The sequence below is a fragment of the Panthera leo genome, chromosome F2 (genome assembly GCF_018350215.1).
Source record: "Panthera leo isolate Ple1 chromosome F2, P.leo_Ple1_pat1.1, whole genome shotgun sequence".
Taxonomy (NCBI): Eukaryota; Metazoa; Chordata; class Mammalia; order Carnivora; family Felidae; genus Panthera; species Panthera leo.
In genome coordinates, this window is record NC_056695.1 from 36,850,374 (window position 1) to 36,863,986 (window position 13,613).

The 13,613-nt window shown below is 37.8% G+C and overlaps 1 long non-coding RNA gene across 3 annotated transcripts in view; it reads right to left on the bottom strand.

Annotated features, from left to right (window-relative positions):
* The window catches only part of LOC122211173, a 239,316-nt gene that overhangs the window by 83,953 nt on the left and 141,750 nt on the right, over positions 1-13,613 (bottom strand). For all 3 annotated transcript variants that reach the window (XR_006198539.1, XR_006198540.1, XR_006198538.1), the window contains exon 3: positions 1,782-1,875. This is a non-coding gene — a long non-coding RNA (uncharacterized LOC122211173). The remainder of the gene's footprint in view (positions 1-1,781; positions 1,876-13,613) is intronic.

The following is a 13,613-nucleotide window of genomic DNA, read 5'->3' on the forward strand; positions in this document are numbered from 1 at the left end:
GATAAAAAAAGATAAAACATGATCTCTGCCTTCCCAGTGTATATGTTTACATGGAAAACTATATTAGGTCACAGAACCTGACTTGGAGATTTGCTTGCAGCAATCTTACGGGGAGCGCTCTCAGGAACAGTACCAGTAATGAAATGAGAGTAGCAGAATTGGGCAGAGAGAAGTCAAACCATAGTGCAGTTTCAACAGAGCTGTTCAGGCTATTCCCCAGAATACGCTAGAGTGAGAATAAGTTTTCATAGTTGCCTTGAAGTGAGGACATGAGGTCTTTGTACCCCTCCAGTGGGCCAGTCATTGGATGGAGGTTTCCCTGGGGAGGGGTGTCACCTTGGGTGAAGCAGCTCCCTTCAGGTCCAGGGTGGTCCCCAGAGGGAGGCTCAGCTGTGAGTTCTTTGCAGCCAGCACTCCCCATAGCTAGTAGTATGAATGTCATCATCCTGAACAAGCAATCTGTCCAGCACATCAAAATGTACACTCCAGACGAAGTATGAAAAGAAACGAAAATAAGCTCGAAAACAGTAGTGTAAGATCTGGAATTTAGTCCTGGTTGATGAGTCAATTGCAAAATGAGTGGCGTGGACAGCAGAGAGCGAGCATCTTTCTGATCATTCTCCTCTGTTTGAGTATCTTCTCTGAGCTGAGATTACATGTCTCTCACAACTTATGTTAAAATGTAATGAGTGCCTTGAAAATTGTGAGGCATGGAGCTAAGACACCAATGACCACTGGGAGAAGAGAATAAAGATAGGTGTGCTGGGGTGGACCGTGCTGTGAGTGTTCTCATTGGAAAATCACAATGGAGGACCACAGTGTACAGGAGGGCATTTCAAGGGCAACAGCTACCCTCGAAAAAGACGGCAAACTGCAAGCCCTAGGGAGAGGGAGAGAGCTTTTTAAGTCGAATTTGCTATTTCTTCCTATTTTACTAGCCCCTGCTGCTCATGTCCTGTTTTGAATATTCTATTTCTGTTTAACTGCATTCTGTAATTCTGTCCCCCGACAGCAGCTGCTCGGCACTTGGCAAACTCTGTGGGCAATTCAAGGATTTGTTTACCTTTGCTCGGAAGCTCCATGACACTTGTTCTTACATTCCGATACAGGCAACAGAAGGAGAATAAATGCATAACATAGAGAACCAACTACCGTTACCTCAAAAATAGGCTGGCTCGATGTGTGTTTTCCCTTAACTGCAATTAAATATTTTTTATAATAGTGAATGCCAAATAAGTGCAATGGTCCAAGAGAAAATAGAGAAAACAAATGCTAACAGCCGCCATGTGGCAATCCCAGTTGTATTTGGATATAATCATTAACTTTGATTCTCAAGAATTTACAGGGAAAAATAATGTTATTCTCTCACATTACTCAGGAACCTTGCAAATGAACTCTCTGTCAAGTGATTTCAAGATTTGCACTTGAAAAATGTGGAAAAGGATTAGGAAGTTAGCAGGTTGGGATTGAGGGATATCTTTTGTTTTTCAAAACATACCTAGCCTGAGCTTTTAAAGAAAAGTGGCTAGCGCAGGATAGAAACCTTACAGTCAATAATCCATGGTTTTATAAGGATGGCATTTCCTTGGAGACCATGATTTTGAACGATATTATTTTTATTTTATGTACGTTAGCTGAATTCTTGAATCAATTTTCAATTTCCAGACACAGAGAACCACTTATTTAGAGTACTAAAACTTCTTTTCTCTTCTTCCTACCATAGTATCTTTTTATTTTTACAGACCCAACTAGATCTGCTAAGGCCCTGAATTCATACATACCTGTGGCTCGCTGTTTGACTTTACTGATCTTCATGAAATAAGGATCGCTTTCCACACTGTTTGCATTGGGTTTTTGTTGTTGTTGCTGTTGTTCCTGATTAAAAAAAAAAATATGACGAGCAGTACCTTAAGTGTTTCTTTCAATTTACTTTTATTATTCTGTTAAGTATTCCCTTCCTAGAGAGCCAGACGGACATTTTCAAAAGATTTTATCCACATGACCCAAAATTAGGTGATTTTGTTCAGTCTGGGAAATCCTGATTATACTATGGGTCATTTTATATTTCACTCCACTTGACATTTTTTTTGGGGGGGGGACGGAGCGCCTTTCTCTCAGAGTAGATGACAATGGCCACTCTGGTCCCATTAGGACTTTAAGCAGAGCGTATACACGGGCGCCTGGGTGGCTCAGTTGGTTAAGCGTCCAACTTCGGCTCAGGTCACGATCTCACAGTCCATGAGTTCGAGCCCCGCGTCGGGCTCTCTGCTGACAGCTCAGAGCCTGGAGCCTGTTTCCGATTCTGTGTCTCCCTCTCTCTCTGACCCTCCCCTGTTCATGCTCTGTCTCTCTGTGTCTCAAAAATAAATAAACATTAAAAAAAAAAAAAAGAGTGTATACACATAACAGTTACCCTAAGATTAAATAGGCACTTGTAATATAAAATTCCTCTGTCAATTATAACTTCCCCTTGTGGTTTGTGAATTATTTTATATGTTTGAAGTATGTCCCTATACCAAAGTCAGGCCTTACAAGTTCTTCCCACTTCCTCTTAAGTATGGAAATTAATCATTTGGGACTATAATTAAACATAAGATTCACAAGAAAGGAAATCTAGCACAGAGAGTTTCCTACAGACATGTTAGATAACACTTAATGGAGCATTTTATACCCTGTTAGGACTTTATGCCATGTAGTCTGTGTATAAAGTGGTTATTGAAATGGTTTTAATATTTTAAAAATTATATAATTCCTCATCTAAATAACAAAGTTGGGAGTGACACTATAAAACAGGCCATAGGCAAGTAATGTATGATACTTGTTACTCTTAGTCATTACATTAATATTAATAATACTTATAAGGAATTAAACTATTAATTTTTCATAAGACCTAAAAAAAGTCATATTATTGCAATAATTCAATCACAGAAAACACAAAGGGTGCAGGATTCCAGCTGAATGCAAATAGAATTTAAATATGTATGTTTCAGTTTAACCACATCAGTATTTGCTGTAGATGTGGCTTAGTTTTTATTCTAGCTACGTAAAAGAATTCAACCAACTTTCTTCTTTGCATACAAAGGAAATATTTTTTGCAATATGGTTTTCTGCTTACCTGAGCTACAGAAATTTCTCCTACCCTGGCCTTTCATCCATCTTTTGAAACATATTGGAGCCTGTCCTGAAGTGAATATCATTCTTATAGAACCAAGATTCTTGCTAACTGAGAAAAGACAACTTTTTTGTGCTTACTCTCACACAATCTGGAGCGTTTGTCATTAGAGAGAGCTGCTAGCCTTACCATAGACACCCCAGTCATACCCTCTTTCTTGTAGGGATTATAGTTGTGTTTGACGTAGCTTTTTCTGCCTGGAAGCAAATATAACTGAGTTATCATACCCCTAATTGTGAAAGGGAGGATTGAAACAGCAACACCAGAAGTCAGTTGATCTCAAAGGTAATTCTTCTCACTCGCCTCTGGATAACGCTGGGTGGTATTCACTCACTATTTCTTTGGTCTGTTTAAGTCATCTCCATGCTCCATTTACACATTCTCAGTGTAGGGTCTGCCTCCAGGAGTGTTGGGACATGCCAAGTGCCTACCTCCTAAGTCAGTAAAGAATTTCCTGACTATATTAGTCAGAACGGGCTAGGCTGAGCTCTGGTAAGAAATTAACCCTGAAATTTCAATGGCTGAACAATACAAAGATCTCACGAAGTCTGATGGCCTCCTGCAGTGACTCAGCGATCCAGCTATGTCTATCTCGTGGTTCTGCTTTCTCAACAATTGCAGAAGAAGGTGTCACCTAAAGATCATACAGTTGCTCATCCGTGTTGTGGCCCAGAAGTGACACAGGCGCTCGCACCCTCAACCTATTGGCCAGAACTAGTTGTACAGTGTTTCATCTGCAGCCAGGGTAGGTGGGCCAGGGTGGTTGAATTCTTGTTGTACTCACCTTTTTCCCAGTATAAAAGAAATTGTGGGGACATTTACACAGATCAATCTCTTCTGATCCTTTAAAAGAAGAGAGGACCAGGAATATAGGCCTTTCTTGAACTGATTCTTTAGTTTTGATATTTATGAAACAAGCGTAGCCATTAGCTTAATAAAATCTGAAACTTCAATTAGATATAAAATATTTTATAGGTCATTTTTAAAATACTTTTACATTTTACTTTTAAATTTACTTTTAAATTCCACTTAGAAATGCAAAGACTAATATTAGTGGAGAGACACTGATGTTGCAATGCCTCTTTAAATTTTTTAAAAATTTTTTAAATTTATTTATTTATTTGAGAAGGGTGTAGAGAGAGAGTATGAGCAGGGAGAGGGCATAGGGAGAGAGACAGAGAGAGAATCTCGAGCAGGCTCCACACTCAATGCAGAACCTGACACAGGGCTTGATCCCATGATCCTGGGATTATGACCTAAGACAAAATTGAGTCAGACGCTCAACCGACTGAGCCACCCAGGCACTCCTGAAACTTTTTCCTAGAGCCCTGGCTTCTCATCTTTGCACTGGTAACATGACTTTATCATTATTGATGATTAGTTTACCAGTTATTAACTTATTATTAATGTCTATGTTGTATCCACCCAGTCAAGCTGCGAATCAAGAAGGCCTCCTGCTCCTTTGTCTCATCCTTCATATGCAAGTAATCATCAAATTCTGTCAATTCTACCTCTTCAATATCCCTCACATCCATTCATTTCCTGGCTTTTCCATTGTCACAATATCTAATTTCACATTCCTACCATCTCTCCCCTGCATTTCTGTGAAAACCTCATAACTGGTTTTCCCGAATCTCATATTGTACACCTCCAATCCGCTTTCTGCCATTCACCTAGATTCTATAAATAAAGCATTGTATGTGTTTGTGTATTCAAATGTGGTCATATCATTGTTATCACTCACTAGATGAAGTCAAACACCCAGCCTTGCCATAGCAAGACATGATATGTCGTGCTGACCACTCCGGATTTATCACCACCAACCTCACCCGCTGCAGCTACTGAGATCAACTTGTTTTTTCTCTGGAACGCTCTTCTCTCATTATTGGAGAGTCACATGCATCTCCATATGACCTTATGGCTCCCAGTTCTGACATTTCTTTTTATTCTCCAGGACTTGATTTAGCAGTAATCTCTAAACATGGGTGAGGTTTTCTTCCTTCAAGCTTTCATGCCATGTGCTAGCCCCATCATAGCTCTTGTTGCACAAGATGGTAATTTTTCCCTTGATGCGGGTCTCTCCAACTATATTGGAATTGTTCAAATTAGAGTCCAAAGAGCACCTTTATCTGAATCATGTACAGAGCTTGTTAAAATTATAGATCCTAAGATGCCACTCTAGATCTACTGAAACAGAATGCATGGTATGAGGTCCAGGGCTCCATAATTAATTACCCAGATTATTCTGAGGCCTACCAGTGTTGAAGAACCATTACTGCAGGCTATAGGTCCTTTCGGAGACAGACTGCTTTGGTCATTTTCTCCACGTGCGTCTCTTTATGGCTAGCACAGTGCCTGGCATGGTAGGCAAGCAAGGATTTAATGCTAGAATTTAATATTAGTTGTATTCAAATGACCTGATGTTTTCATATTTATCACTAAACTCTTTTACTAAGTGTTTCTAATTTAATCATTGTTTTCTTTATGTTTCTATTGAAGTTTTATTTCTAATATTATTTAACATGTGTGAAATTTTAAAATAAGTTCTGATTTTTTTTCTTCCTAGAATTATTTTATATTTTCCTTAGCACAAAAAGGTGACTTCTAAACATATTTAGAATTTCCTTTCAAAAAGCTCCAATAAAGTTTCACTAAATGGGCTTCATAGGTAACCTGTCTCCAGATGGTTCAGCTATTCCTATGTGTATCTCTAAGATTCATTTATTGGATGAATATTAAAAAGCTCTTACCACATGTCAAGCACAGTGTTAGACACTGAGTATACATTGGTAAATGAGAGACATAGCCCTGCCCTTACAGAGCTTGCTTGTATTATTATTGGGATACAAGCAAACAAATACATGTGTTGATGGAGAAGTCATGTGTATGTTGGTGCAATACAAAATGTTAAGTTCTGGGAAAGAAATAAGTAGGGTGTTACACGGGGATAATGAGATGATGAGTGTGGGGACTTATTTAATGTCCAGTCCAGGCTTCTCTGGGGAAACAGGCAAAGCTAAAGGGTGAGTGGAATCATCTATGAGAGATGAATGCTCCAACACAGAAGGAACAGCAAATGCAGAGCCCCTAGGGCAGGAACTTGGGTGGTCAGGAGCCTGGAGGAAGCCTGAAATGTCTGGCTTAAATCAACAATAATTGCTGATGAGTTCTATGGGGAAAAGTGGGGCAAGGTGGAATTAGGGAGAAAGGAAGGCAAGTTCTGTCTTTAATATTTATGGCATCATTTACTGCTAGCAGAAAGCCTAGGAGAGAAACAAATTGGGAGTGGAGGAGGCCACAAGAGTTTGGTTTAGGAGATGCTAAGCTTCAGATGCCTCTGAGGCATGTAAGTAGAGATCTCAAGTAGGTAGTTGATTAATTCATATAATATTTAAACCACAGAGGAGGCTGACAATGGTATTAACTTTAGGAGCACTTCCATTTTCTTTATTATTATTTTCTTAGCTATCTGTGACCACTCTCACAATTCATGTAGAGATAACCTCTAACTTTACCTTTCTACCCTGCTGTGTCGTTCTGCTCTGAAGAAACTCAGAAGACAGAACAAATTTATTTAAATTCTAAAGTAATTTCATATTTGAACTGGAGTAAAATTATCATCTATATTTAACCCCAAGACATGTCTGTGAACAAAGTATGAATAAAAGAAATTGGCCTTAGAATTCAAGAAAATATATGCATTTATTCTCACTTTATTGTTGAATAATCCTAATGTCTCTTCTTGCTGTTTTACAGACTCTGAATTGACTATAAATTTGCAATGATAGCTGTTTTACATAGGAGAGAATAAATTAGTCACTGAGCTCAAAAAGCATTTACTGAGCAAAATCTTGATGGCAATAGATAATTTCTACTAAGGGGTTACCAAGGTATAGACACCACTGTTTTTACATATAATTTTTAGTTTGAATCTCATAAACAGTCCAAGAAGCAAGTACTATCATAGTCCCTATTTTACAAGTCAAACCGAGGCTATACAGCAATTACATATCTTTCCTTAAATCTCAGGAAGTAGCAGAGAGAGGACTCAATATCGTTCACCTGACACCAAAAGTTCTATTAAGAAATTTTCTATTAAAAACTATGAACCATATGAAAGAATATAGTGCATTTAAATGATTTATAATTCAGTCAAAGGAGGAGAAAGTGAGACAAGGGATGCAATTCGTTGAGTGACTACACCCACTCTGTCATGTCTAAGGCACAGAAGAAACCTTTCTTCCTGGTGAAACCACCTTCCTTTTCCCCTCTGCTCCACATACAAGCATATAAGTAGGGAGCTGTATTGAGCGGCCTCTAGAGCCCTATGGAGGCCATAGTTTACAGAGTTGAGGCTGGAATCCCAGGTGAGGCTGATTTCTAATCCCAGGCTGGACACAGATGGAAGAACCAAAGCAGACTGCTTTGGTGTCAAGAAATTGATGCCTATGAAACTTAGGGAAATGGAGTGTTCCATGTGTATGTGCTCAAGCCTCACTCATTCAGAGTCTTTGTTGGCATTTAGGAGTAAATTTCAGTTGATATGTGTTATTTTTACCTTGACTTCCTTCCTTCCTTTCATATATAAACATTATATATATATATATATATATATATATATATATATATATATATATATAGAGAGAGAGAGAGAGAGAGAGAGAGAGAGAGAGAAACCACGAATGGGGGAGAGGGGCAAAGGGAAAGAGAATCTTGAACAGGCTCCATGCTTGGAGTGGAGCCCTATGCAGGTCTCAATTTCACGATGCTGGGATTATGATCTGAGTCAAAATTAAGAGTTCAAACACTCAACCAACTGAGCCACTCAAGTTCCTTATTCTTCATTATCCTTAATACTTTTGATGTGTTAGGACTTTGAATACAGTTTATCCTTTTCTTCACAGAGATTATTTACTTTGAAAATATAATTGTGCCTTCTATGATGTGAAGCTCATAATTTGAGACTTCAATAAGCCAGAATTTAAATTTGCCAACTCTGCAAGATTCTTATACACTCAAAAACTACCTTCTTCTAAATGAACACTCTGTGCTAGGGGCGATTGTAGGTATTCTGTAGAGTTAAGAAATAGCTTATGGTTTAAACCCTGGCCTACTAAGCGCATAATTTTGAGCAAGTCACTCAACTTTTCTTTCTTTCTTTCTTTTTTCATCCAACCTTTCTGGGCCTCAGTTACCATAGATATAAAAGGAAAGTGATGGGGCACCTGAGCGGGACTCAGTTGGTTAAGCATCCTACTCTTGACTTCAACACAGGTCACAATCTCGCAGTCTGTGGGATCGAGCTCCACATCAGGCTCTGCGCTGATAACATGGAGCCTGCTTGGGATTCTCTCTCCTTCTCGCTCTCCCTTTCCCCTGCTTCTCTCTCACTCAAAATAAATAAATAAATAAATAAATAAATAAATAAATAAATAAAATAGATCAACTTTAAAATGAAAGTGATAATAAGATCATGGTAAGGTTCGAATGATATATACACTGGAATGCTTATACCAGATAATACTGACACACAGTAAGTACTCCAGATGCTAGATCCCGTTGCAATATATCCTTCTGCACTTTTCACAAAACCTTTTACCTGCAATTACTAACCTACTAGATATTCTCCTAATTCCTGGACTATATCCCCTCAATTTTCTCTATGCCACTGAAATACACAACATAATCCATAAAAAGAATATCTATTGTGTCATTTTACTAAGTCTTTGCATCTCATTTCGATGTCTCTCATTTTGATCCATTTTTTTATACATTTTATATTTTATAAAAAGTATCCACCTCTATTTCCCATGGTTTCTAGGTGATTCCAACTCTGCACTGCCAACAGCATTTTCAATATATCCCTTTTTCATTTTATCCTCATGAAAACGCTTCAAGATATGTTTTATTATCCCCATTTTACAAGGAAGGCAAATACATACCCAAGGCTGTGTATTAAAAGAGTCACCACCAGGATTCAGATCAAAACTATGCTGTTCCCCAAGTTACTCAGAAAAAATAAACTAGAAATATTAGTTATGTGTTAATTTAAGGGGTGCTTGCCTTGAGTGCAATGTGATCCTAAAAGAGAAGCCCAGAGAAGGTACAATTCTATATGGAAGGCTTCAATGGGAAAGTGAGGCCTGAGTTTGTCCTGAGGGAGAATTTTGATTAGAAAGCAGATTAACGGCAGCTTTGCCTAAGCAAGTACATAGAGCCTGAAAATAAAAAGTGGCAAATCCAGGATACCATGAAGAATACTTACTTGAACAAAAGTTGACTCTCGTGAAGTAGAAGGAGATATGGATAAGTAAAAAATGGGCCAAGATGCAGAGGGTTATAAAAACTAAGTGAAGAATTTTGAAATTAGTAAAATACAACTTTTCATTTTTGATAATTTTTAACATTTTGCCCCTCTACTAGTACCATGCTTATTCTGCTTGACTTCATTACAATTCTCTTGTATCCCTCAAATTTCAGCTGAAATGTTTTCTCCTCTAGGACGTCTTCTCCAGGGGAAGTGAAGCATCCTCCTCCCATAGATCTAAGCCAGAAGAGTGTAGCACTTCTCCCATTAATACAATGATTTCTCACCTATTTGTGTCCCCCACAGAATTGTGGAAGCACTGGAAGACAGGAAATGTGTTATATGTGTTCTTGGATCCCCAGCATTCCGTCCTAATGTCTAGCACACAGCAGGTATTTAATAGATTGTACTTCCAATGCATTGTGTATTACATGGTTTTGCTGAATCGCTGTAATCATACAAGAGTTTAATCCTGTGACCCTGATTCTCCAGTGTTAGCCTATCAAAATCAACAATGGGAAAAAATACTTCAGTTTAAATAGATTTGACAAACGAGGCAAATGTGATTTCATGCAAATCAAAAGTTATGAGGCAAAAATTTGTGAGCAATTTTTCTAATGAGGCTCATATTCATATGATTCAACAGGAGGTTTTAGAGAATTATTGTTAAACTAAACTGTTCATAACTTTTGGATTTCTTTTTCATAAGCATAGTCTAGAGCAATAATTTTAATTCACCATGGAAAAGTACACATATTTGTAATCTATAAATAAGAAGATTTTATAGCATTACAAGACCACAGTGTCCCGTATCTATTCCTTTTACCCTTTCTTGCTTAGCATACAATGTACCAAGAAAATCTAGCATTCTTTGTGGAGGAAAAAGAAAAAAGAGTAAATTTCCATTGCCTTATTTCTAACTCTGGCCTTAAGCAATGGAAGATTTTGAATGTGGCAAACAATTAAAAGTCTCCATTACATTAAATGAATTGGCCTAAATGAAATTTTATCTATCGTACCTGGTGAAATCATTGCATCGCCCTTCCTGAAGAATGATCCAGTTATTAAGAAGAGATTGAGTGTGGATTCAAGTTAAATTTTATATTAATATTAAAATATATTTCCCTTTAAAATTTTGTACATTTATTAAATCATTTTTATAGGGGAAAAAGAGGATAATTTAATTGATTTCCACCATTGCTCAATGAATACCACCAGCTGCAGGCAAAATCCATTAGAAGAACATCTCTACCAGAATGAAACACAAATCCAATGAACACTTATATGCAACATTTGGAAATTCAGGCTTCAGGCTGATGAAAGTGATTCAAATGACTGCCCCTCATTAAATGTTGAGAGCAAAACAGAGCTGATATGCCACTCTAAATGAGCAACTGTTTCAACTATTATAAAGGGTAGTATAGTGAGTGTCTTACACATTTCTTTTTTTTATAAATGAATTAACCTAAAAGTCAATGGCATAACTCAACTACGAATGCATAAATTACTATATACATAACATATATTCCCAAGTAGAAGACAAATAAAGAGAAGTCATGCTGCTAAAAATAGAACTAATAAATGCCATATTTTTGCTCACAGAATCACTCCCAAGTATAAGCAAATCTAAATTCATTTTTGTTGTATTAAAATGGCATACTATTTGAGAAAAAGATTGCTATTTTTAAATTGTATGCTTATTGCATTGGTGGAAGTTATTCAATACATCTCAAAGAATAACACTTTAATTCATTTTCCATTTTGAACATTTAACCAAAAAATCCTCTGTTATCTTTTAGATCATTTCAGGAATATTGAACTCAATTAGTCTGGGGAAAAAAGATGGATAAAAATTGGTTAGCTCATATATAAAGAGTAGTCAAAGAATCACTTAATGCCAGAGATAGATTATAGCATGGGTTTTTCAAATAATGTATTTTCGTGTCTGTCAACAAACAGAATTAGAAAAGAGAGTTTTTCCTAAAAGAACATGGGGAAGGAATGGAAGAGAAAGATGTAGGAGTGTTTTGACAGCTGTGACCACTAAAGGGAGTGGTAAGATGAATGAGAATGAAGAAAGGAGAGAAACACTCCAAAAAGGAAAAGGATCAAACAGAGTGCTCGGAAAGTTCACCCTTCACCTCCTGGGATTCTCCCACGCTATATATGGGATACAACCATACCATATCAAGGTTTAACAATTCTCTCCATCCTGGGGACTTTGCCCTTCCCATTTTTTACTAATATTCAATAGAGTAGTTCTTACCAGTGACCCCAGGTCTCCTTGCTCTGGCAACACATGCTCCTCTCTTGCCCCTTCCTACCTATGGGCAGTAATGCTCCCTCTGTGGTCAGTCCCTGATACTTCAGTAGAATTGATCATTCATTTAACCCCATCTACACCACAGTGATCTGCTCATTAACTTCTCCTTAGTTAAACCCACCAAGTGTGCCTTCTCTTAACTTTTAGGACCCTTATACAGCCCAGAAACAGTTCTATATTACACATCACATGCTTCTCCCACAGAAGTTCTCGGGCAGTCAGAGAATTGGTTGCTCTGGAAGGGTAGAGCTAGAAACAACAGGTCTATAAACATCATCTCACCTTCTACTGACCAGGATCCACATACCTGAGAAATTTGTCAGAATGATTGCAAGTAGCCCCAACACCTATCATATATGTGATTGACAAAGAAGAGGATATTGCTAATAAAATACAATGGGTTATCAGGGGGTATTTAAAATAAACAAATACAAATATTACTTACAATCTTCACCCCACAAAAATGTTAAAGAAATATTTCCTTTAAGGTCATTCTATGACAGTTCTATGTTTCTTTCTCACAATATTACAAACTATAGAAGTTTTCTTATTTGTTTTTGTTTATGTCTGTCTCCCTCACTTCACAGAAGCTACATGACAGCCCATGTCTGCATCTTTGTTGAGTCTTTCCAGTGTCAGAGCAGAGTACGTGGTACAGAGCAGTAGCCCCAAAAATAATGTTTATGAATGAGTTATTGAAAATAGGTTTTCCTAAATGCTTTTTAGTTTAAAATGTATTTGTTTTTGAAAGAGAGAGAGAGTGAGTGTGTGAGAGGCAGAGAAAGAGGGAGAGAGTAGGGGAGGGGTAGAGAAAGAGGGAGAGAAAGAGAATTCCAGACAGGCTCTGCACTGTCAATGCAGAGTCTGATGTGGAGCTCAATCCCATGAACTGTGAGTTTGTGACCTGAGCTGAAACCAAGCGTCAGAGGATTAACAGACTGGGTCACCCAGGCACCCCTTTTCTAGGTACTTAATAAGCCCTGTAATAAGAGCTCTCATGGAGCTCATAGCCAAGAGGAAAAACAAAAAGTAAACAACTACAATAGGGTGTGATAAATGTGAAGTACCAGGTAATAAATTAAGAAGAGAATTTCTTCTTAATAAATTAAGAAGAGAATCTCCAAAGAAGAGAAGTAACTTGCCTAGTTTCACATAGCTAGCAAGTAGAAAAGTTGAGATTTGAGCCTATATCTGTCATCTATGTCTCTATTCTGTTTTAAGGAAGCTCTGAGTATTCATTCATCAATTTATTCAGTTAATATTTATATAATGTTTGTTTTATACCATACACTGTTTGAGGCACTAGACATATTGCAATAACAAAAGAGAAAAAGCCTCTTCTTTCATTGAGTTGACATTCAAAGTTGCAAAGACAAACAACGAAAACAAATCAATAAGGTATATAATAAAATATCTGAGTCATTGTTTTTGGAAGAAAACTAAAGCAGAGTGAGGGGATAGAAATAGTCAGCAGGTTGCTATTTTAAGCTGAGTGGTCAAGGAAGACCAATCTGAAAGCTGGACAGTTGCATTATAGGGCACATTTGGGCATTTTCCTCCAGGCATTTGTAGCCCTTCCTGGGCACCAGCATGGCTCCCTGTTTCCATAGCAATTACCCTAGTCCTCGTTTTCTCACATTTGGTTCAACTGCAAGAGTTTTCTGATTTGTCTGTCTACCTCTTCTGTCCTCTGCTATCAGATTAATCTTGCTTATGAAACCAAACAGAGGCTACAGTTCAGCCTCCAATCTTATCCAGGCAGCTATGCCTAAGGGCCAACTCAATGCAGTGGCCTGTTTGAGGAAGGGATG